Source organism: Oncorhynchus mykiss, chromosome 12 (assembly GCF_057628025.1).
Source record: "Oncorhynchus mykiss isolate SJ-2025 chromosome 12, ASM5762802v1, whole genome shotgun sequence".
NCBI classification, from domain to species: domain Eukaryota; kingdom Metazoa; phylum Chordata; class Actinopteri; order Salmoniformes; family Salmonidae; genus Oncorhynchus; species Oncorhynchus mykiss.
Window position 1 is genome coordinate 93,833,635 of NC_143033.1, and position 25,381 is coordinate 93,859,015.

Sequence of the window (25,381 nt, forward strand, 5' to 3'; positions counted from 1 at the left end):
CATGGTCCCAGGTCTTAATGTATAAATGTATTTTTCACTGGAGACGTGCTCCATGACAGAGACGTGCTCCATGACAGAGACGTGCTCCATGACAGAGGCGTGCTCCATGACAGAGGCGTGCTCCATGACAGAGGCGTGCTCCATGACAGAGGCGTGCTCCATGACAGAGGTGTGCTCCATGACAGAGACGTGCTCCATGACAGAGACGTGCTCCATAACAGAGACGTGCTCCATGACAGAGACGTGCTCCATAACAGAGACGTGCTCCATGACAGAGACGTGCTCCATGACAGAGACGTGCTCCTCAGAGACGTACACCTTATTAACAAACTGTAGTAGCTCAAATAATATGCCTCCATTCAAAAGCAGAAAAAACTTAGTAAACATCTGTGTAATAAAGGACTTTTGATAAGATATGAAAATTCAGACCAATTAATTAAACAGAAAATATATGACAACACTCAAAACTGCATTTATTGTTCTGACTACACCGTTTCCATACAGGCTTGCTATTCCATATGTAGAGTAAGGCAACATTTCAGAGAAATAGAATGGAAACTGTGGTAAACAGCAACAACTGGACCATCACAAGGTTAAAGTTGAACCTCTATGATAAGTATTTTCCTTCTATCTCTGTGGTGGCTGGACCTGTGTGGAATACAGTACCACCAGAGAACAGAGTAGCCCGTCAGAAACATACAATCTGACTATTAATAACATGACTCTGCACCCCTCTTGTTCAACACATTTGTACAAACTGAATGGTGTTAAATGTCAACATTTCAACATTAAAATAGTAATTTATAATCACTACATTAATAGAAGTAGATGAGAGAAATGAGGAAATGCACCACCCAATTACAGAGAAAGAATGTAATTACAAAGACAAAAGGCATTTAAAAATTAACAGTTACAAATTACTGTAAACACTAGGACACACTACTAGCCTGAAGGAATCTGGTGTGTTTGTGGTAACATTCCACTCCTTGCCACTCCTTGGTGCATTTATCAAGAAGGCACGCCAGCGCCTGTCCTTTCTCAGGTGGCTGAAAAGACTTGCCACCAGTTTCTACAGATGTATCATTGAGCTGCATACTGACTGGCTGTATCACCGCCTGGTACGGCAGCTCTCCACCACAAGACTGGGTGGTGGTGAAGTCTGCACAGTTCATCACTGGGGTTGAGCTCTGAAGCATTAAAACTGCTGAACAGCTTATCAATGACTGTCTACCTGCAATCACTGGCTGTCTACACACAGCACTCCACACATTCCCACCCACACAGACGCACGCACACCCACACTCATTAATTTACACACAGTGTATTCTGTGCGCGTGATGAATACATTTATTTTTGATTTTGATTGATTTTGTCATGCCAGACTGTTTGGCAAGACAAGAAGTGTCAAGTAGTGGAATGTTAGCACAAACACAAGACCATAACATCTTTAACTTTAAATCATCATAGACTTGCTGTCAGTCTTATCTCCCAACACTCAGATTGGGATTATAGTGACTGTAGTATTCTGACATCCTGCTCTGGAAGAGGGACCACTTGCTGTCGGTCTTATCTCCCAACACTCCGATGCAGATTGGGATTATAGTGACTAGTATTCTGACATCCTGCTCTGGAAGAGGGACCGCTTGCTGTCAGTCTTATCTCCCAACACTCCGATGCAGATTGGGATTATAGTGACTGTAGTATTCTGACATCCTGCTCTGGAAGAGGGACCACTTGCTGTCAGTCTTATCTCCCAACACTCCAATTCAGATTAGGAGCCTAGTGACTGTAGTATTCTGACATCCTGCTCTGGAAGAGGGACCACTTGCTGTCAGTCTTATCTCCCAACACTCAGATTGGGATTATAGTGACTGTAGTATTCTGACATCCTGCTCTGGAAGAGGGACCGCTTGCTGTCGGTCTTATCTCCCAACACTCCAATTCAGATTAGGAGCCTAGTGACAGTAGTATTCTGACATCCTGCTCTGGAAGAGGGACCGCTTGCTGCCCTTTGTCCAGCGGTCGAGGACCAACCCAGGTCATCACATTCATTAGTGGGAAGCTGCTGCTGCCATTGGTAGAAGAATGGAATTAGAAATGTTACTGTAAATGTACATACTTCCCATCAAAATACATAAGAATACACACTATGAGAATACACACTGAATACACACTATGAGAATACACACTATGAGAATACACACTGAATACACACTATGAGAATACACACTATGAGAATACACACTGAATACACACTATGAGAATACACACTATGAGAATACACACTATGAGAATACACACTGAATACACACTATGAGAATACACACTATGAGAATACACACTGAATACACACATACACACGCTCTGTCCACAAAACTGCACTGGACTCTGCAAAAATAACTTACAACATTATAGCAGGAATTATCTGGAAACTGATCTTTAAATATACTGTATGATGTCTGTAAGAGGGCAGTGATTATTTATGCAATAAAATAATGGGGGGAATGCCATGCACACAATGCTGCAATATCGATAACACGATGAAATGAGTTGAATATCTGATGGACAGACGAATAGTTCATGTCTGTACAAGCCCTAAGTGAGGGCCGTCTATATGAAATATGATGGTTGTTTTGGGAAACTTTGCAAGTTACAGGGGCTGTACTAATGTCCCTCCATGTTTCAGCTACTCATAGTGGGAGAGCAATAATAATACATGATATGACATTCATCAGATGCTTTTATCCAAAGGGACTACATATATTTCTGCATATATTTTTACATATGGGTGGTCATGGGAAGTGAACCCATTATCCTGGCATTGCAAGCACCATGTTCTACCAACTGAGCTACAGGGGATCAGAGGAGTTCGATCTTACCCAGGTCCTGGACAAGACGAGGTTCATGGTTAAGGAGAGCTTTGTAGAAGGCAGATTTCACTCTTGTTCCTCCTGCTTGTAAAGCATCCGACATTAGTCTCATTTGTTCCTGACTGGTCCCAGCCATAAGGAGTCTTGAGTGCAATTCATCTGGTATCATCTCCTCCACAAGCAGGTCATCTGCTACATGCAGCACCATCTTGACCCTCTGAATGAGATCAGCCATATGCTTATCCACAAACGCTTCCCCCGAGAGCTGCTTCAGTACAGGCTCAGCACCTGAGATTCATGTCAGAAAATGGTTATATTATTAGAGCCATGATGAACTAAAACCCATAAGAACAAATGTGTTCTACAAAACAAGCCACTAAATACAACAAAACATATTTGATGACCTGAATGTGTCTCTCTTAACAAGACTGATCACTTGATGATGTACATCATTTTGTGCAAGACAAGACTCAAACACATTCCATATCAGACATGTAGCCATAGACAATGAGAAACAAAACAAAACCCTACCAGGATGAGGGTTGATCGGACTGACTTGAGGTGGTTCAAAATCTGAAGTTGTGGAGAAGAAAATCAAATCACATTTATTTTATCCTGTGTGTTGAATACAGTTGAAATGTGTAGGTGGTGAGGGGTGTACAGTGTGTTGAATACAGTTTAAATAAGTAGGGGGTGAGGGGTGTACAGTGTGTTGTATACAGTTTAAATAAGTAGGGGGTGAGGGGTGTACAGTGTGTTGTATACAGTTTAAATAAGTAGGGGGTGAGGGGTGTACAGTGTGTTGTATACAGTTTAAATAAGTAGGGGTGAGGGGTGTACAGTGTGCTGTATACAGTTTAAATAAGTAGGGGTGAGGGGTGTACAGTGTGTTGTATACAGTTTAAATAAGAACGGGGGTGAGGGGTGTACAGTGTGTTGTATACAGTTTAAATAAGAAGGGGGTGAGGGGTGTACAGTGTGCTGTATACAGTTTAAATAAGTAGGGGGTGAGGGGTGTACAGTGTGTTGTATACAGTTTAAATAAGTAGGGGTGAGGGGTGTACAGTGTGTTTAATACAGTTTAAATAAGTAGGGGGTGAGGGGTGTACATTGTGTGGTATACAGTATGAATAAGTAGGGGGTGAGGGGTGTACAGTGTGTTGTATACAGTTTAAATAAGTAGGGGGTGAGGGGTGTACAGTGTGTTGTATACAGTTTAAATAAGTAGGGGGTGAGGGGTGTACAGTGTGTTGAATACAGTTTAAATAAGTAGGGGGTGAGGGGTGTACAGTGTGTTGTATACAGTATAAATAAGTAGGGGGTGAGGGGTGTACAGTGTGTTGTATACAGTATAAATAAGTAGGGGGTGAGGGGTGTACAGTGTGTTGTATACAGTTTAAATAAGTAGGGGGTGAGGGGTGTACAGTGTGTTGTATACAGTTTAAATAAGTAGGGGGTGAGGGGTGTACAGTGTGTTGTATACAGTTTAAATAAGTAGGGGGTGAGGGGTGTACAGTGTGTTTAATACAGTATAAATAAGTAGGGGGTGAGGGGTGTACAGTGTGTTGTATACAGTTTAAATAAGTAGGGGGTGAGGGGTGTACAGTGTGATGTATACAGTTTAAATAAGTAGGGGGTGAGGGGTGTACAGTGTGTTGTATACAGTTTAAATAAGTAGGGGGTGAGGGGTGTACAGTGTGTTGTATACAGTTTAAATAAGTAGGGGGTGAGGGGTGTACAGTGTGTTGTATACAGTTTAAATAAGTAGGGGGTGAGGGGTGTACAGTGTGTTGTATACAGTATAAATAAGTAGGGGGTGAGGGGTGTACAGTGTGTTGTATACAGTATAAATAAGTAGGGGGTGAGGGGTGTACAGTGTGTTGTATACAGTTTAAATAAGTAGGGGGTGAGGGGTGTACAGTGTGTTGTATACAGTTTAAATAAGTAGGGGGTGAGGGGTGTACAGTGTGTTGTATACAGTTTAAATAAGTAGGGGGTGAGGGGTGTACAGTGTGTTTAATACAGTATAAATAAGTAGGGGGTGAGGGGTGTACAGTGTGTTGTATACAGTTTAAATAAGTAGGGGGTGAGGGGTGTACAGTGTGATGTATACAGTTTAAATAAGTAGGGGGTGAGGGGTGTACAGTGTGTTGTATACAGTTTAAATAAGTAGGGGGTGAGGGGTGTACAGTGTGTTGTATACAGTTTAAATAAGTAGGGGGTGAGGGGTGTACAGTGTGTTGTATACAGTTTAAATAAGTAGGGGGTGAGGGGTGTACAGTGTGTTGTATACAGTTTAAATAAGTAGGGGGTGAGGGGTGTACAGTGTGTTGTGTACAGTTTAAATAAGTAGGGGGTGAGGGGTGTACAGTGTGTTGTATACAGTTTAAATAAGTAGGGGGTGAGGGGTGTACAGTGTGTTTAATACAGTTTAAATAAGTAGGGGGTGAGGGGTGTACAGTGTGTTGTATACAGTTTAAATAAGTAGGGGGTGAGGGGTGTACAGTGTGTTGTATACAGTTTAAATAAGTAGGGGGTGAGGGGTGTACAGTGTGTTGTATACAGTTTAAATAAGTAGGGTATGAGGGGTGTACAGTGTGTTGTATACAGTATAAATAAGTAGGGGGTGAGGGGTGTAGAGTGTGTTGTATACAGTTTAAATAAGTAGGGGTGAGGGGTGTACAGTGTGTTTAATACAGTTTAAATAAGTAGGGGGTGAGGGGTGTACAGTGTGTGGTATACAGTATGAATAAGTAGGGGGTGAGGGGTGTACAGTGTGTTGTATACAGTTTAAATAAGTAGGGGGTGAGGGGTGTACAGTGTGTTGTATACAGTTTAAATAAGTAGGGGGTGAGGGGTGTACAGTGTGTTGAATACAGTGTAAATAAGTAGGGGGTGAGGGGTGTACAGTGTGTTGTATACAGTATAAATAAGTAGGGGGTGAGGGGTGTACAGTGTGTTGTATACAGTTTAAATAAGTAGGGGGTGAGGGGTGTACAGTGTGTTGTATACAGTTTAAATAAGTAGGGGGTGAGGGGTGTACAGTGTGTTGTATACAGTTTAAATAAGTAGGGGGTGAGGGGTGTACAGTGTGTTGTATACAGTTTAAATAAGTAGGGGGTGAGGGGTGTACAATGTGTTGTATACAGTTTAAATAAGTAGGGGGTGAGGGGTGTACAGTGTGTTTAATACAGTATAAATAAGTAGGGGGTGAGGGGTGTACAGTGTGTTGCATACAGTTTAAATAAGTAGGGGGTGAGGGGTGTACAGTGTGATGTATACAGTTTAAATAAGTAGGGGGTGAGGGGTGTACAGTGTGTTGTATACAGTTTAAATAAGTAGGGGGTGAGGGGTGTACAGTGTGTTGTATACAGTTTAAATAAGTAGGGTATGAGGGGTGTACAGTGTGTTGTATACAGTATAAATAAGTAGGGGGTGAGGGGTGTAGAGTGTGTTGTATACAGTTTAAATAAGTAGGGGGTGAGGGGTGTACAGTGTGTTGTATACAGTATAAATAAGTAGGGGGTGAGGGGTGTACAGTGTGTTGTATACAGTTTAAATAAGTAGGGGTGAGGGGTGTACAGTGTGCTGTATACAGTTTAAATAAGTAGGGGTGAGGGGTGTACAGTGTGTTGTATACAGTTTAAATAAGAACGGGGGTGAGGGGTGTACAGTGTGTTGTATACAGTTTAAATAAGAAGGGGGTGAGGGGTGTACAGTGTGCTGTATACAGTTTAAATAAGTAGGGGGTGAGGGGTGTAGAGTGTGTTGTATACAGTTTAAATAAGTAGGGGTGAGGGGTGTACAGTGTGTTGTATACAGTTTAAATAAGTAGGGGGTGAGGGGTGTACAGTGTGTTGTATACAGTTTAAATAAGTAGGGGGTGAGGGGTGTACAGTGTGTTTAATACAGTTTAAATAAGTAGGGGGTGAGGGGTGTACAGTGTGTGGTATACAGTATGAATAAGTAGGGGGTGAGGGGTGTACAGTGTGTTGTATACAGTTTAAATAAGTAGGGGGTGAGGGGTGTACAGTGTGTTGTATACAGTTTAAATAAGTAGGGGGTGAGGGGTGTACAGTGTGTTTAATACAGTTTAAATAAGTAGGGGGTGAGGGGTGTACAGTGTGTTGTATACAGTATAAATAAGTAGGGGGTGAGGGGTGCACAGTGTGTTGTATACAGTATAAATAAGTAGGGGGTGAGGGGTGTACAGTGTGTTGTATACAGTTTAAATAAGTAGGGGGTGAGGGGTGTACAGTGTGTTTAATACAGTATAAATAAGTAGGGGGTGAGGGGTGTACAGTGTGTTGTATACAGTTTAAATAAGTAGGGGGTGAGGGGTGTACAGTGTGATGTATACAGTTTAAATAAGTAGGGGGTGAGGGGTGTACAGTGTGTTGTATACAGTTTAAATAAGTAGGGGGTGAGGGGTGTACAGTGTGTTGTATACAGTTTAAATAAGTAGGGGGTGAGGGGTGTACAGTGTGTTGTATACAGTTTAAATAAGTAGGGGGTGAGGGGTGTACAGTGTGTTGTATACAGTTTAAATAAGTAGGGGGTGAGGGGTGTACAGTGTGTTGTGTACAGTTTAAATAAGTAGGGGGTGAGGGGTGTACAGTGTGTTGTATACAGTTTAAATAAGTAGGGGGTGAGGGGTGTACAGTGTGTTTAATACAGTTTAAATAAGTAGGGGGTGAGGGGTGTACAGTGTGTTGTATACAGTTTAAATAAGTAGGGTATGAGGGGTGTACAGTGTGTTGTATACAGTATAAATAAGTAGGGGGTGAGGGGTGTAGAGTGTGTTGTATACAGTTTAAATAAGTAGGGGGTGAGGGGTGTACAGTGTGTTGTATACAGTATAAATAAGTAGGGGGTGAGGGGTGTACAGTGTGTTGTATACAGTTTAAATAAGTAGGGGGTGAGGGGTGTAGAGTGTGTTGTATACAGTTTAAATAAGTAGGGGTGAGGGGTGTACAGTGTGTTTAATACAGTTTAAATAAGTAGGGGGTGAGGGGTGTACAGTGTGTGGTATACAGTATGAATAAGTAGGGGGTGAGGGGTGTACAGTGTGTTGTATACAGTTTAAATAAGTAGGGGGTGAGGGGTGTACAGTGTGTTGTATACAGTTTAAATAAGTAGGGGGTGAGGGGTGTACAGTGTGTTGAATACAGTGTAAATAAGTAGGGGGTGAGGGGTGTACAGTGTGTTGTATACAGTATAAATAAGTAGGGGGTGAGGGGTGTACAGTGTGTTGTATACAGTATAAATAAGTAGGGGGTGAGGGGTGTACAGTGTGTTGTATACAGTTTAAATAAGTAGGGGGTGAGGGGTGTACAGTGTGTTGTATACAGTTTAAATAAGTAGGGGGTGAGGGGTGTACAGTGTGTTGTATACAGTTTAAATAAGTAGGGGGTGAGGGGTGTACAATGTGTTGTATACAGTTTAAATAAGTAGGGGGTGAGGGGTGTACAGTGTGTTTAATACAGTATAAATAAGTAGGGGGTGAGGGGTGTACAGTGTGTTGCATACAGTTTAAATAAGTAGGGGGTGAGGGGTGTACAGTGTGATGTATACAGTTTAAATAAGTAGGGGGTGAGGGGTGTACAGTGTGTTGTATACAGTTTAAATAAGTAGGGGGTGAGGGGTGTACAGTGTGTTGTATACAGTTTAAATAAGTAGGGTATGAGGGGTGTACAGTGTGTTGTATACAGTATAAATAAGTAGGGGGTGAGGGGTGTAGAGTGTGTTGTATACAGTTTAAATAAGTAGGGGGTGAGGGGTGTACAGTGTGTTGTATACAGTATAAATAAGTAGGGGGTGAGGGGTGTACAGTGTGTTGTATACAGTTTAAATAAGTAGGGGTGAGGGGTGTACAGTGTGTTGTATACAGTTTAAATAAGAACGGGGGTGAGGGGTGTACAGTGTGTTGTATACAGTTTAAATAAGAAGGGGGTGAGGGGTGTACAGTGTGCTGTATACAGTTTAAATAAGTAGGGGGTGAGGGGTGTAGAGTGTGTTGTATACAGTTTAAATAAGTAGGGGTGAGGGGTGTACAGTGTGTTGTATACAGTTTAAATAAGTAGGGGGTGAGGGGTGTACAGTGTGTTTAATACAGTTTAAATAAGTAGGGGGTGAGGGGTGTACAGTGTGTGGTATACAGTATGAATAAGTAGGGGGTGAGGGGTGTACAGTGTGTTGTATACAGTTTAAATAAGTAGGGGGTGAGGGGTGTACAGTGTGTTGTATACAGTTTAAATAAGTAGGGGGTGAGGGGTGTACAGTGTGTTTAATACAGTTTAAATAAGTAGGGGGTGAGGGGTGTACAGTGTGTTGTATACAGTATAAATAAGTAGGGGGTGAGGGGTGTACAGTGTGTTGTATACAGTTTAAATAAGTAGGGGGTGAGGGGTGTACAGTGTGTTGTATACAGTTTAAATAAGTAGGGGGTGAGGGGTGTACAGTGTGTTGTATACAGTTTAAATAAGTAGGGGGTGAGGGGTGTACAGTGTGTTGTATACAGTTTAAATAAGTAGGGGGTGAGGGGTGTACAGTGTGTTTAATACAGTATAAATAAGTAGGGGGTGAGGGGTGTACAGTGTGTTGTATACAGTTTAAATAAGTAGGGGGTGAGGGGTGTACAGTGTGATGTATACAGTTTAAATAAGTAGGGGGTGAGGGGTGTACAGTGTGTTGTATACAGTTTAAATAAGTAGGGGGTGAGGGGTGTACAGTGTGTTGTATACAGTTTAAATAAGTAGGGGGTGAGGGGTGTACAGTGTGTTGTATACAGTTTAAATAAGTAGGGGGTGAGGGGTGTAGAGTGTGTTGTATACAGTTTAAATAAGTAGGGGGTGAGGGGTGTACAGTGTGTTGTGTACAGTTTAAATAAGTAGGGGGTGAGGGGTGTACAGTGTGTTGTATACAGTTTAAATAAGTAGGGGGTGAGGGGTGTACAGTGTGTTGTATACAGTTTAAATAAGTAGGGGGTGAGGGGTGTACAGTGTGTTGTATACAGTTTAAATAAGTAGGGTATGAGGGGTGTACAGTGTGTTGTATACAGTATAAATAAGTAGGGGGTGAGGGGTGTAGAGTGTGTTGTATACAGTTTAAATAAGTAGGGGGTGAGGGGTGTACAGTGTGTTGTATACAGTATAAATAAGTAGGGGGTGAGGGGTGTACAGTGTGTTGTATACAGTTTAAATAAGTAGGGGGTGAGGGGTGTACAGTGTGTTGTATACAGTTTAAATAAGTAGGGGTGAAGGGTGTACAGTGTGTTTAATACAGTTTAAATAAGTAGGGGGTGAGGGGTGTACAGTGTGTTTAATACAGTTTAAATAAGTAGGGGGTGAGGGGTGTACAGTGTGTTGTATACAGTTTAAATAAGTAGGGGGTGAGGGGTGTACAGTGTGTTGTATACAGTTTAAATAAGTAGGGTATGAGGGGTGTACAGTGTGTTGTATACAGTATAAATAAGTAGGGGGTGAGGGGTGTAGAGTGTGTTGTATACAGTTTAAATAAGTAGGGGGTGAGGGGTGTACAGTGTGTTGTATACAGTATAAATAAGTAGGGGGTGAGGGGTGTACAGTGTGTTGTATACAGTTTAAATAAGTAGGGGGTGAGGGGTGTACAGTGTGTTGTATACAGTTTAAATAAGTAGGGGTGAAGGGTGTACAGTGTGTTTAATACAGTTTAAATAAGTAGGGGGTGAGGGGTGTACAGTGTGTTTAATACAGTTTAAATAAGTAGGGGGTGAGGGGTGTACAGTGTGTTGTATACAGTTTAAATAAGTAAGGGGTGAGGGGTGTACAGTGTGTTGTATACGGTTTAAATAAGTAGGGGGTGAGGGGTGTACAGTGTTTTGTATAAAGTTTAAATAAGTAGGGGGTGAGGGGTGTACAGTGTGTTGTATATGGTTTAAATAAGTAGGGGGTGAGGGGTGTACAGTGTGTTGTATATAGTTTAAATAAGTAGGGGGTGAGGGGTGTACAGTGTGTTGTATACAGTTTAAATAAGTAGGTGGTGAGGGGTGTACAGTGTGTTGTATACAGTTTAAATAAGAAGGGGGTGAGGGGTGTACAGTGTGTTTAATACAGTTTAAATAAGTAGGGGGTGAGTGGTGTACAGTGTGTTGTATACAGTTTAAATAAGTAGGGGGTGAGGGGTGTACAGTGTGTTGTATACAGTTTAAATAAGTAGGGGGTGAGGGGTGTACAGTGTGTTGTATACAGTTTAAATAAGTAGGGGGTGAGGGGTGTACAGTGTGTTGTATACAGTTTAAATAAGTAGGGTATGAGGGGTGTACAGTGTGTTGTATACAGTATAAATAAGTAGGGGTGAGGGGTGTACAGTGTGTTGCATACAGTTTAAATAAGAAGGGGGTGAGGGGTGTACAGTGTGTGGTATACAGTATGAATAAGTAGGGGGTGAGGGGTGTACAGTGTGCTGTATACAGTTTAAATAAGTAGGGGTGAGGTGTACAGTGTGTTGTATACAGTTTAAATAAGAACGGGGGTGAGGGGTGTACAGTGTGTTGTATACAGTTTAAATAAGAAGGGGGTGAGGGGTGTACAGTGTGCTGTATACAGTTTAAATAAGTAGGGGGTGAGGGGTGTACAGTGTGTTGTATACAGTTTAAATAAGTAGGGGTGAGGGGTGTACAGTGTGTTGTATACAGTTTAAATAAGTAGGGGGTGAGGGGTGTACAGTGTGTTGTATACAGTTTAAATAAGTAGGGGGTGAGGGGTGTACAGTGTGTTTAATACAGTTTAAATAAGTAGGGGGTGAGGGGTGTACAGTGTGTGGTATACAGTATGAATAAGTAGGGGGTGAGGGGTGTACAGTGTGTTGTATACAGTTTAAATAAGTAGGGGGTGAGGGGTGTACAGTGTGTTGTATACAGTTTAAATAAGTAGGGGGTGAGGGGTGTACAGTGTGTTTAATACAGTTTAAATAAGTAGGGGGTGAGGGGTGTACAGTGTGTTGTATACAGTATAAATAAGTAGGGGGTGAGGGGTGTACAGTGTGTTGTATACAGTATAAATAAGTAGGGGGTGAGGGGTGTACAGTGTGTTGTATACAGTTTAAATAAGTAGGGGGTGAGGGGTGTACAGTGTGTTGTATACAGTTTAAATAAGTAGGGGGTGAGGGGTGTACAGTGTGTTGTATACAGTTTAAATAAGTAGGGGGTGAGGGGTGTACAGTGTGTTGTATACAGTTTAAATAAGTAGGGGGTGAGGGGTGTACAGTGTGTTTAATACAGTATAAATAAGTAGGGGGTGAGGGGTGTACAGTGTGTTGTATACAGTTTAAATAAGTAGGGGGTGAGGGGTGTACAGTGTGATGTATACAGTTTAAATAAGTAGGGGGTGAGGGGTGTACAGTGTGTTGTATACAGTTTAAATAAGTAGGGGGTGAGGGGTGTACAGTGTGTTGTATACAGTTTAAATAAGTAGGGGGTGAGGGGTGTACAGTGTGTTGTATACAGTTTAAATAAGTAGGGGGTGAGGGGTGTACAGTGTGTTGTATACAGTTTAAATAAGTAGGGGGTGAGGGGTGTACAGTGTGTTGTGTACAGTTTAAATAAGTAGGGGGTGAGGGGTGTACAGTGTGTTGTATACAGTTTAAATAAGTAGGGGGTGAGGGGTGTACAGTGTGTTTAATACAGTTTAAATAAGTAGGGGGTGAGGGGTGTACAGTGTGTTGTATACAGTTTAAATAAGTAGGGGGTGAGGGGTGTACAGTGTGTTGTATACAGTTTAAATAAGTAGGGGGTGAGGGGTGTACAGTGTGTTGTATACAGTTTAAATAAGTAGGGTATGAGGGGTGTACAGTGTGTTGTATACAGTATAAATAAGTAGGGGGTGAGGGGTGTAGAGTGTGTTGTATACAGTTTAAATAAGTAGGGGGTGAGGGGTGTACAGTGTGCTGTATACAGTTTAAATAAGTAGGGGGTGAGGGGTGTACAGTGTGTTGTATACAGTTTAAATAAGTAGGGGTGAGGGGTGTACAGTGTGTGGTATACAGTATAAATAAGTAGGGGGTGAGGGGTGTACAGTGTGTTGTATACAGTTTAAATAAGTAGGGGGTGAGGGGTGTACAGTGTGTTGTATACAGTTTAAATAAGTAGGGGGTGAGGGGTGTACAGTGTGTTGTATACAGTTTAAATAAGTAGGGGGTGAGGGGTGTACAGTTTGTTTAATACAGTATAAATAAGTAGGGGGTGAGGGGTGTACAGTGTGTTGTATACAGTTTAAATAAGTAGGGGGTGAGGGGTGTACAGTGTGTTGTATACAGTTTAAATAAGTAGGGGGTGAGGGGTGTACAGTGTGTTGTATACAGTTTAAATAAGTAGGGGGTGAGGGGTGTACAGTGTGTTGTATACAGTTTAAATAAGTAGGGGGTGAGGGGTGTACAGTGTGTTTAATACAGTTTAAATAAGTAGGGGGTGAGGGGTGTACAGTGGTTTGTATACAGTTTAAATAAGTAGGGGGTGAGGGGTGTACAGTGTGTTGTATACAGTTTAAATAAGTAGGGGGTGAGGGGTGTACAGTGTGTTGTATACAGTTTAAATAAGTAGGGTATGAGGGGTGTACAGTGTGTTGTATACAGTATAAATAAGTAGGGGGTGAGGAGTGTAGAGTGTGTTGTATACAGTTTAAATAAGTAGGGGGTGAGGGGTGTACAGTGTGTTGTATACAGTATAAATAAGTAGGGGGTGAGGGGTGTACAGTGTGTTGTATACAGTTTAAATAAGTAGGGGGTGAGGGGTGTACAGTGTGTTGTATACAGTTTAAATAAGTAGGGGGTGAGGGGTGTACAGTGTGTTGTATACAGTATAAATAAGTAGGGGGTGAGGGGTGTACAGTGTGTTGTATACAGTTTAAATAAGTAGGGGGTGAGGGGTGTACAGTGTGTTGTATACAGTTTAAATAAGTAGGGGGTGAGGGGTGTACAGTGTGCTGTATACAGTTTAAATAAGTAGGGGTGAGGGGTGTACAGTGTGTTGTATACAGTTTAAATAAGTAGGGGGTGAGGGGTGTACAGTGTGTTTAATACAGTTTAAATAAGTAGGGGGTGAGGGGTGTACAGTGTGTTGTATACAGTTTAAATAAGTAAGGGGTGAGGGGTGTACAGTGTGTTGCATACAGTTTAAATAAGTAGGGGGTGAGGGGTGTACAGTGTGTTGTATACAGTTTAAATAAGTAGGGGGTGAGGGGTGTACAGTGTGTTGTCTATGGTTTAAATAAGTAGGGGGTGAGGGGTGTACAGTGTGTTGTATACAGTTTAAATAAGTAGGGGGTGAGGGGTGTACAGTGTGTTGTATACAGTTTAAATAAGTAGGTGGTGAGGGGTGTACAGTGTGTTGTATACAGTTTAAATAAGAAGGAGGTTAGGGGTGTACAGTGTGTTTAATACAGTTTAAATAAGTAGGTGGTGAGGGGTGTACAGTGTGTTGTATACAGTTTAAATAAGTAGGGGGTGAGGGGTGTACAGTGTGTTGTATACAGTTTAAATAAGTAGGGGTGACGGGTGTACAGTGTGTTGTATACAGTTTAAATAAGAAGGGGGTGAGGGGTGTACAGTGTGTTGGATACGGTTTAAATAAGTTGTGTATGAGGGGTGTACATTGTGCTGTATACAGTTTAAATAAGTAGGGGGTGAGGGGTGTACAGTGTGCTGTATACAGTTTAAATAAGTAGGGGGTGAGGGGTGTACAGTGTGTTGTATACAGTTTAAATAAGTAGGGGTGAGGGGTGTACAGTGTGTGGTATACAGTATAAATAAGTAGGGGGTGAGGGGTGTACAGTGTGTTGTATACAGTTTAAATAAGTAGGGGGTGAGGGGTGTACAGTGTGTTGTATACAGTTTAAATAAGTAGGGGGTGAGGGGTGTAGAGTGTGTTTAATACAGTTTAAATAAGTAGGGGGTGAGGGGTGTACAGTGTGTTGTATACAGTATAAATAAGTAGGGGGTGAGGAGTGTAGAGTGTGTTGTATACAGTTTAAATAAGTAGGGGGTGAGGGGTGTACAGTGTGTTGTATACAGTATAAATAAGTAGGGGGTGAGGGGTGTACAGTGTGTTGTATACAGTTTAAATAAGTAGGGGGTGAGGGGTGTACAGTGTGTTGTATACAGTTTAAATAAGTAGGGGGTGAGGGGTGTACAGTGTGTTGTATACAGTATAAATAAGTAGGGGGTGAGGGGTGTACAGTGTGTTGTATACAGTTTAAATAAGTAGGGGGTGAGGGGTGTACAGTGTGTTGTATACAGTTTAAATAAGTAGGGGGTGAGGGGTGTACAGTGTGCTGTATACAGTTTAAATAAGTAGGGGTGAGGGGTGTACAGTGTGTTGTATACAGTTTAAATAAGTAGGGGGTGAGGGGTGTACAGTGTGTTTAATACAGTTTAAATAAGTAGGGGGTGAGGGGTGTACAGTGTGTTGTATACAGTTTAAATAAGTAAGGGGTGAGGGGTGTACAGTGTGTTGCATACAGTTTAAATAAGTAGGGGGTGAGGGGTGTACAGTGTGTTGTATACAGTTTAAATAAGTAGGGGGTGAGGGGTGTACAGTGTGTTGTCTATGGTTTAAATAAGTAGGGGGTGAGGGGTGTACAGTGTGTTGTATACAGTTTAAATAAGTAGGGGGTGAGGGGTGTACAGTGTGTTGTATACAGTTTAAATAAGTAGGTGGTGAGGGGTGTACAGTGTGTTGTATACAGTTTAAATAAGAAGGAGGTTAGGGGTGTACAGTGTGTTTAATACAGTTTAAATAAGTAGGTGGTGAGGGGTGTACAGTGTGTTGTATACAGTTTAAATAAGTAGGGGGTGAGGGGTGTACAGTGTGTTGTATACAGTTTAAATAAGTAGGGGTGACGGGTGTACAGTGTGTTGTATACAGTTTAAATAAGAAGGGGGTGAGGGGTGTACAGTGTGTTGGATACGGTTTAAATAAGTTGTGTATGAGGGGTGTACATTGTGCTGTATACAGTTTAAATAAGTAGGGGGTGAGGGGTGTACAGTGTGCTGTATACAGTTTAAATAAGTAGGGGGTGAGGGGTGTACAGTGTGTTGTATACAGTTTAAATAAGTAGGGGTGAGGGGTGTACAGTGTGTGGTATACAGTATAAATAAGTAGGGGGTGAGGGGTGTACAGTGTGTTGTATACAGTTTAAATAAGTAGGGGGTGAGGGGTGTACAGTGTGTTGTATACAGTTTAAATAAGTAGGGGGTGAGGGGTGTAGAGTGTGTTTAATACAGTTTAAATAAGTAGGGGGTGAGGGGTGTACAGTGTGTTGTATACAGTATAAATAAGTAGGGGGTGAGGGGTGTACAGTGTGTTGTATACAGTATAAATAAGTAGGGGGTGAGGGGTGTACAGTGTGTTGTATACAGTTTAAATAAGTAGGGGGTGAGGGGTGTACAGTGTGTTGTATACAGTTTAAATAAGTAGGGGGTGAGGGGTGTACAGTGTGTTGTATACAGTTTAAATAAGTAGGGGGTGAGGGGTGTACAGTGTGTTGTATACAGTTTAAATAAGTAGGGGGTGAGGGGTGTACAGTTTGTTTAATACAGTATAAATAAGTAGGGGGTGAGGGGTGTACAGTGTGTTGTATACAGTTTAAATAAGTAGGGGGTGAGGGGTGTACAGTGTGTTGTATACAGTTTAAATAAGTAGGGGGTGAGGGGTGTACAGTGTGTTGTATACAGTTTAAATAAGTAGGGGGTGAGGGGTGTACAGTGTGTTGTATACAGTTTAAATAAGTAGGGGGTGAGGGGTGTACAGTGTGTTTAATACAGTTTAAATAAGTAGGGGGTGAGGGGTGTACAGTGGTTTGTATACAGTTTAAATAAGTAGGGGGTGAGGGGTGTACAGTGTGTTGTATACAGTTTAAATAAGTAGGGGGTGAGGGGTGTACAGTGTGTTGTATACAGTTTAAATAAGTAGGGTATGAGGGGTGTACAGTGTGTTGTATACAGTATAAATAAGTAGGGGGTGAGGAGTGTAGAGTGTGTTGTATACAGTTTAAATAAGTAGGGGGTGAGGGGTGTACAGTGTGTTGTATACAGTATAAATAAGTAGGGGGTGAGGGGTGTACAGTGTTTTGTATACAGTTTAAATAAGTAGGGGGTGAGGGGTGTACAGTGTGTTGTATACAGTTTAAATAAGTAGGGGGTGAGGGGTGTACAGTGTGTTGTATACAGTATAAATAAGTAGGGGGTGAGGGGTGTACAGTGTGTTGTATACAGTTTAAATAAGTAGGGGGTGAGGGGTGTACAGTGTGTTGTATACAGTTTAAATAAGTAGGGGGTGAGGGGTGTACAGTGTGCTGTATACAGTTTAAATAAGTAGGGGTGAGGGGTGTACAGTGTGTTGTATACAGTTTAAATAAGTAGGGGGTGAGGGGTGTACAGTGTGTTTAATACAGTTTAAATAAGTAGGGGGTGAGGGGTGTACAGTGTGTTGTATACAGTTTAAATAAGTAAGGGGTGAGGGGTGTACAGTGTGTTGCATACAGTTTAAATAAGTAGGGGGTGAGGGGTGTACAGTGTGTTGTATACAGTTTAAATAAGTAGGGGGTGAGGGGTGTACAGTGTGTTGTCTATGGTTTAAATAAGTAGGGGGTGAGGGGTGTACAGTGTGTTGTATACAGTTTAAATAAGTAGGGGGTGAGGGGTGTACAGTGTGTTGTATACAGTTTAAATAAGTAGGTGGTGAGGGGTGTACAGTGTGTTGTATACAGTTTAAATAAGAAGGAGGTTAGGGGTGTACAGTGTGTTTAATACAGTTTAAATAAGTAGGTGGTGAGGGGTGTACAGTGTGTTGTATACAGTTTAAATAAGTAGGGGGTGAGGGGTGTACAGTGTGTTGTATACAGTTTAAATAAGTAGGGGTGACGGGTGTACAGTGTGTTGTATACAGTTTAAATAAGAAGGGGGTGAGGGGTGTACAGTGTGTTGGATACGGTTTAAATAAGTTGTGTATGAGGGGTGTACATTGTGCTGTATACAGTTTAAATAAGTAGGGGGTGAGGGGTGTACAGTGTGCTGTATACAGTTTAAATAAGTAGGGGGTGAGGGGTGTACAGTGTGTTGTATACAGTTTAAATAAGTAGGTGGTGAGGGGTGTACAGTGTGTTTAATACAGTTTAAATAAGTAGGGGGTGAGGGGTGTACAGTGTGTTGTATACAGTTTAAATAAGTAGGGGGTGAGGGGTGTACAGTGTGTTGTATACAGTTTAAATAAGTAGGGGGTGAGGGGTGTACAGTGTGATGTATACAGTTTAAATAAGTAGGAGGTGAGGGGTGTACAGTGTGTTGTATACAGTTTAAATAAGTAGGGGGTGAGGGGTGTACAGTGTGTTGAATACAGTTTAAATAAGTAGGGGGTGAGGGGTGTACAGTGTGTTGTATACAGTTTAAATAAGTAGGGGGTGAGGGGTGTACAGTGTGTTGTATACAGTTTAAATACGTAGGGGGTGAGGGTTGTACAGTGTGTTGTATACAGTTTAAATAAGTAGGGGTGAGGGGTGTACAGTGTGTTGTATACAGTTTAAATAAGTAGGGGGTGAGGGGTGTACAGTGTGTTGTATACAGTTTAAATAAGTAGGGGTGAGTGGTGTACAGTGTGTTGTATACAGTTTAAATAAGTAGGGGGTGAGGGGTGTACAGTGTGTTGTATACAGTTTAAATAAGTAGGGGGTGAGGGGTGTACAGTGTGTTGTATACAGTTTAAATAAGTAGGGGTGAGGGGTGTACAGTGTGTTGTATACAGTTTAAATAAGTAGGGGGTGAGGGGTGTACAGTGTGTTGTATACAGTTTAAATAAGTAGGGGGTGAGGGGTGTACAGTGTGTTGTATACAGTTTAAATAAGTAGGGGGTGAGGGGTGTACAGTGTGTTGTATACAGTTTAAATAAGTAGGGGGTGAGGGGTGTACAGTGTGTTGTATACAGTTTAAATACGTAGGGGGTGAGGGGTGTACAGTGTGTTGTATACAGTTTAAATAAGAAGGGGGTGAGGGGTTTACAGTGTGTTATATACAGTTTAAATAAGTAGGGGGTGAGGGGTGTACAGTGTGTTGTATACAGTTTAAATAAGTAGGGGGTGAGGGGTGTACAGTGTCTTGAATACAGTTTAAATAAGTAGGGGGTGAGGGGTGTACAGTGTGTTGTATACAGTTTAAATAAGAAGGGGGTGAGGGGTGTACAGTGTGTTGTATACAGTTTAAATAAGTAGGGGTGAGGGGTGTACAGTGTGTTGTATACAGTTTAAATACGTAGGGGGTGAGGGGTGTACAGTGTGTTGTATACAGTTTAAATAAGAAGGGGGTGAGGGGTGTACAGTGTGTTGTATACAGTTTAAATAAGTAGGGGTGAGGGGTGTACAGTGTGTTGTATACAGTTTAAATAAGTAGGGGGTGAGGGGTGTACAGTGTCTTGAATACAGTTTAAATCAGTAGGGGGTGAGGGGTGTACAGTGTGTTGTATACAGTTTAAATAAGTAGGGGGTGAGGGGTGTACAGTGTGTTGTATACAGTTTAAATAAGTAGGGGGTGAGGGGTGTACAGTGTGTTGAATACAGTTTAAATAAGTAGGGGGTGAGGGGTGTACAGTGTGTTGTATACAGTTTAAATAAGTAGGGGTGAGGGGTGTACAGTGTGTTGTATACAGTTTAAATAAGTAGGGGTGAGGGGTGTACAGTGTGTTGTATACAGTTTAAATAAGTAGGGGGTGAGGGGTGTACAGTGTCTTGAATACAGTTTAAATCAGTAGGGGGTGAGGGGTGTACAGTGTGTTGTATACAGTTTAAATAAGTAGGGGGTGAGGGGTGTACAGTGTGTTGTATACAGTTTAAATAAGTAGGGGGTGAGGGGTGTACAGTGTGTTGAATACAGTTTAAATAAGTAGGGGGTGAGGGGTGTACAGTGTGTTGTATACAGTTTAAATAAGTAGGGGTGAGGGGTGTACAGTGTGTTGTATACAGTTTAAATAAGTAGGGGGTGAGGGGTGTACAGTGTGTTGTATACAGGTTAAATAAGTAGGGGGTGAGGGGTGTACAGTGTGTTGTATACCGTTTAAATAAGTAGGGGGTGAGGGGTGTACAGTGTGTTGTATACAGTTTAAATAAGTAGGGGTGAGGGGTGTACAGTGTGTTGTATACAGTTTAAATACGTAGGGGGTGAGGGGTGTACAGTGTGTTGTATACAGTTTAAATAAGAAGGGGGTGAGGGGTGTACAGTGTGTTGTATACAGTTTAAATAAGAAGGGGATGAGGGGTGTACAGTGTGTTGTATACAGTTTAAATAAGTAGGGGTGAGGGGTGTACAGTGTGTTGTATACAGTTTAAATAAGTAGGTGGTGAGGGGTGTACAGTGTGTTATATACAGTTTAAATAAGTTGGGGGTGAGGGGTGTACAGTGTGTTGTATACAGTTTAAATAAGTAGGGGGCGAGGGGTGTACAGTGTGTTTAATACAGTTTAAATAAGTAGGGGGTGAGGGGTGTACAGTGTGTTGTATACAGTTTAAATAAGTAGGGGGTGAGGGGTGTACAGTGTGTTGAATACAGTTTAAATAAGTAGGGGGTGAGGGGTGTACAGTGTGTTGTATACAGTTTAAATAAGTAGGGGTGAGGGGTGTACAGTGTGTTGTATACAGTTTAAATAAGTAGGGGGTGAGGGGTGTACAGTGTGTTGTATACAGGTTAAATAAGTAGGGGGTGAGGGGTGTACAGTGTGTTGTATACCGTTTAAATAAGTAGGGGGTGAGGGGTGTACAGTGTGTTGTATACAGTTTAAATAAGTAGGGGTGAGGGGTGTACAGTGTGTTGTATACAGTTTAAATACGTAGGGGGTGAGGGGTGTACAGTGTGTTGTATACAGTTTAAATAAGAAGGGGGTGAGGGGTGTACAGTGTGTTGTATACAGTTTAAATAAGAAGGGGATGAGGGGTGTACAGTGTGTTGTATACAGTTTAAATAAGTAGGGGTGAGGGGTGTACAGTGTGTTGTATACAGTTTAAATAAGTAGGTGGTGAGGGGTGTACAGTGTGTTATATACAGTTTAAATAAGTTGGGGGTGAGGGGTGTACAGTGTGTTGTATACAGTTTAAATAAGTAGGGGGCGAGGGGTGTACAGTGTGTTTAATACAGTTTAAATAAGTAGGGGGTGAGGGGTGTACAGTGTGTTGTATACAGTTTAAATAAGTAGGGGGTGAGGGGTGTACAGTGTGTTGTATACAGTTTAAATAAGTAGGGGGTGAGGGGTGTCCAGTGTGTTGTATACAGTTTAAATAAGTAGGGGGTGAGGGGTGTACAGTGTGTTGTATACAGTTTAAATAAGTAGGGGGTGAGGGGTGTACAGTGTGTTGTATACAGTTTAAATAAGTAGGGGGTGAGGGGTGTACAGTGTGTTGTATACAGTTTAAATAAGTAGGGGGTGAGGGGTGTACAGTGTGTTGTATACAGTTTAAATAAGAAGGGGGTGAGGGGTGTGCAGTGTGTTATATACAGTTTAAATAAGTAGGGGGTGAGGGGTGTACAGTGTGTTGTATACAGTTTAAATAAGTAGGGGGTGAGGGGTGTACAGTGTGTTGTATACAGTTTAAATAAGTAGGGGTGAGGGGTGTACAGTGTGTTGTATACAGTTTAAATAAGTAGGGGGTGAGGGGTGTACAGTGTCTTGAATACAGTTTAAATAAGTAGGGGGTGAGGGGTGTACAGTGTGTTGTATACAGTTTAAATAAGTAAGGGGTGAGGGGTGTACAGTGTGTTGCATACAGTTTAAATACGTAGGGGGTGAGGGGTGTACAGTGTGTTGTATACAGTTTAAATAAGTAGGGGGTGAGGGGTGTACAGTGTGTTGTCTATGGTTTAAATAAGTAGGGGGTGAGGGGTGTACAGTGTGTTGTATACAGTTTAAATAAGTAGGTGGTGAGGGGTGTACAGTGTGTTGTATACAGTTTAAATAAGTAGGGGGTGAGGGGTGTACAGTGTGTTGTATACAGTTTAAATAAGTAGGGGTGACGGGTGTACAGTGTGTTGTATACAGTTTAAATAAGTAGGGGGTGAGGGGTGTACAGTGTGTTGTATACAGTTTAAATAAGTAGGGGGTGAGGGGTGTACAGTGTCTTGAATACAGTTTAAATAAGTAGGGGGTGAGGGGTGTACAGTGTGTTGTATACAGTTTAAATAAGAAGGGGGTGAGGGGTGTACAGTGTGTTGTATACAGTTTAAATAAGTAGGGGTGAGGGGTGTACAGTGTGTTGTATACAGTTTAAATACGTAGGGGGTGAGGGGTGTACAGTGTGTTGTATACAGTTTAAATAAGAAGGGGGTGAGGGGTGTACAGTGTGTTGTATACAGTTTAAATAAGTAGGGGTGAGGGGTGTACAGTGTGTTGTATACAGTTTAAATAAGTAGGGGGTGAGGGGTGTACAGTGTCTTGAATACAGTTTAAATCAGTAGGGGGTGAGGGGTGTACAGTGTGTTGTATACAGTTTAAATAAGTAGGGGGTGAGGGGTGTACAGTGTGTTGTATACAGTTTAAATAAGTAGGGGGTGAGGGGTGTACAGTGTGTTGTATACAGTTTAAATAAGTAGGGGGTGAGGGGTGGACAGTGTGTTGTATACAGTTTAAATAAGTAGGGGTTGAGGGGTGTACAGTGTGTTGAATACAGTTTAAATAAGTAGGGGGTGAGGGGTGTACAGTGTGTTGTATACAGTTTAAATAAGTAGGGGTGAGGGGTGTACAGTGTGTTGTATACAGTTTAAATAAGTAGGGGGTGAGGGGTGTACAGTGTGTTGTATACCGTTTAAATAAGTAGGGGGTGAGGGGTGTACAGTGTGTTGTATACAGTTTAAATAAGTAGGGGTGAGGGGTGTACAGTGTGTTGTATACAGTTTAAATACGTAGGGGGTGAGGGGTGTACAGTGTGTTGTATACAGTTTAAATAAGAAGGGGGTGAGGGGTGTACAGTGTGTTGTATACAGTTTAAATAAGAAGGGGGTGAGGGGTGTACAGTGTGTTGTATACAGTTTAAATAAGTAGGGGTGAGGGGTGTACAGTGTGTTGTATACAGTTTAAATAAGTAGGTGGTGAGGGGTGTACAGTGTGTTATATACAGTTTAAATAAGTTGGGGGTGAGGGGTGTACAGTGTGTTGTATACAGTTTAAATAAGTAGGGGGCGAGGGGTGTACAGTGTGTTTAATACAGTTTAAATAAGTAGGGGGTGAGGGGTGTACAGTGTGTTGTATACAGTTTAAATAAGTAGGGGGTGAGGGGTGTACAGTGTGTTGTATACAGTTTAAATAAGTAGGGGGTGAGGGGTGTCCAGTGTGTTGTATACAGTTTAAATAAGTAGGGGGTGAGGGGTGTACAGTGTGTTGTATACAGTTTAAATAAGTAGGGGGTGAGGGGTGTACAGTGTGTTGTATACAGTTTAAATAAGTAGGGGGTGAGGGGTGTACAGTGTGTTGTATACAGTTTAAATACGTAGGGGGTGAGGGGTGTACAGTGTGTTGTATACAGTTTAAATAAGAAGGGGGTGAGGGGTGTGCAGTGTGTTATATACAGTTTAAATAAGTAGGGGGTGAGGGGTGTACAGTGTGTTGTATACAGTTTAAATAAGTAGGGGGTGAGGGGTGTACAGTGTGTTGTATACAGTTTAAATAAGTAGGGGTGAGGGGTGTACAGTGTGTTGAATACAGTTTAAATAAGTAGGGGGTGAGGGGTGTACAGTGTGTTGTATACAGTTTAAATACGTAGGGGGTGAGGGGTGTACAGTGTGTTGTATACAGTTTAAATAAGAAGGGGGTGAGGGGTGTACAGTGTGTTATATACAGTTTAAATAAGTAGGGGGTGAGGGGTGTACAGTTTGTTAAATACAGTTTAAATAAGTAGGGGGTGAGGGGTTTACAGTGTGTTGAATACAGTATAAATAAGTAGGGGGTGAGGGGTGTACAGTGTGTTGTATACAGTTTAAATAAGAAGGGGGTGAGGGGTGTACAGTGTGTTGTATACAGGTTAAATAAGAAGGGGGTGAGGGGTGTACAGTGTGTTAAATACAGTTTAAATAAGTAGGGGGTGAGGGGTGTACAGTGTGTTGTATACAGTTTAAATAAGTAGGGGGTGAGGGGTGTACAGTGTCTTGAATACAGTTTAAATAAGTAGGGGGTGAGGGGTGTACAGTGTGTTGTATACAGTTTAAATAAGAAGGGGGTGAGGGGTGTACAGTGTGTTGTATACAGTTTAAATAAGTAGGGGTTAGGGGTGTACAGTGTGTTGTATACAGTTTAAATACGTAGGGGGTGAGGGGTGTACAGTGTGTTGTATACAGTTTAAATAAGAAGGGGGTGAGGGGTGTACAGTGTGTTGTATACAGTTTAAATAAGTAGGGGTGAGGGGTGTACAGTGTGTTGTATACAGTTTAAATAAGTAGGGGGTGAGGGGTGTACAGTGTGTTGTATACAGTTTAAATAAGAAGGGGGTGAGGGGTGTACAGTGTGTTGTATACAGTTTAAATAAGAAGGGGGTGAGGGGTGTACAGTGTGTTGTATACAGTTTAAATAAGTAGGGGTGAGGGGTGTACAGTGTGTTGTATACAGTTTAAATAAGTAGGTGGTGAGGGGTGTACAGTGTCTTGAATACAGTTTAAATAAGTAGGGGGTGAGGGGTGTATTGTGTGTTGTATACAGTTTAAATAAGAAGGGGGTGAGGGGTGTACAGTGTGTTGTATACAGTTTAAATAAGTAGGGGGTGAGGGGTGTACAGTGTGTTATATACTGTTTAAATAAGTAGGGGGTGAGGGGTGTACTGTGTGTTATATACTGTTTAAATAAGTTGGGGGTGAGGGGTGTACAGTGTGTTATATACAGTTTAAATAAGTAGGGGGTGAGGGGTGTATTGTGTGTTGTATACAGTTTAAATAAGAAGGGGGTGAGGGGTGTACAGTGTGTTGTATACAGTTTAAATAAGTAGGGGGTGAGGGGTGTACAGTGTGTTATATACAGTTTAAATAAGTAGGGGGTGAGGGGTGTACAGTGTGTTATATACTGTTTAAATAAGTTGGGGGTGAGGGGTGTACAGTGTGTTGTATACAGTTTAAATAAGTAGGGGTGAGGGGTGTACAGTGTGTTGTATACAGTTTAAATAAGTAGGGGGTGAGGGGTGTACAGTGTGTTGTATACAGTTTAAATAAGTAGGGGGTGAGGGGTGTACAGTGTTTTGTATACAGGTTAAATAAGTAGGGGGTGAGGGGTGTACAGTGTGTTGTATACAGTTTAAATAAGAAGGGGGTGAGGGGTGTACAGTGTGTTATATACAGTTTAAATAAGTAGGGGGTGAGGGGTGTATTGTGTGTTGTATACAGTTTAAATAAGAAGGGGGTGAGGGGTGTACAGTGTGTTGTATACAGTTTAAATAAGTAGGGGTGAGGTGTGTACAGTGTGTTGTATACAGTTTAAATACGTAGGGGGTGAGGGGTGTACAGTGTGTTGTATACAGTTTAAATAAGTA

At 41.9% G+C, this 25,381-nt stretch overlaps 1 long non-coding RNA gene across 1 annotated transcript; it reads right to left on the reverse strand.

Annotated features, from left to right (window-relative positions):
* Nucleotides 1–452: 452 nt before the first annotated feature.
* On the reverse strand, nt 453–3,446 carry LOC110486960 (uncharacterized). Its single transcript, XR_016485437.1, has 3 exons — nt 3,402–3,446; nt 2,880–3,158; nt 453–2,068 (listed from the first exon to the last, which is right to left on the reverse strand). It is a non-coding gene; the product is annotated as an uncharacterized LOC110486960 (long non-coding RNA).
* Nucleotides 3,447–25,381: the final 21,935 nt, after the last annotated feature.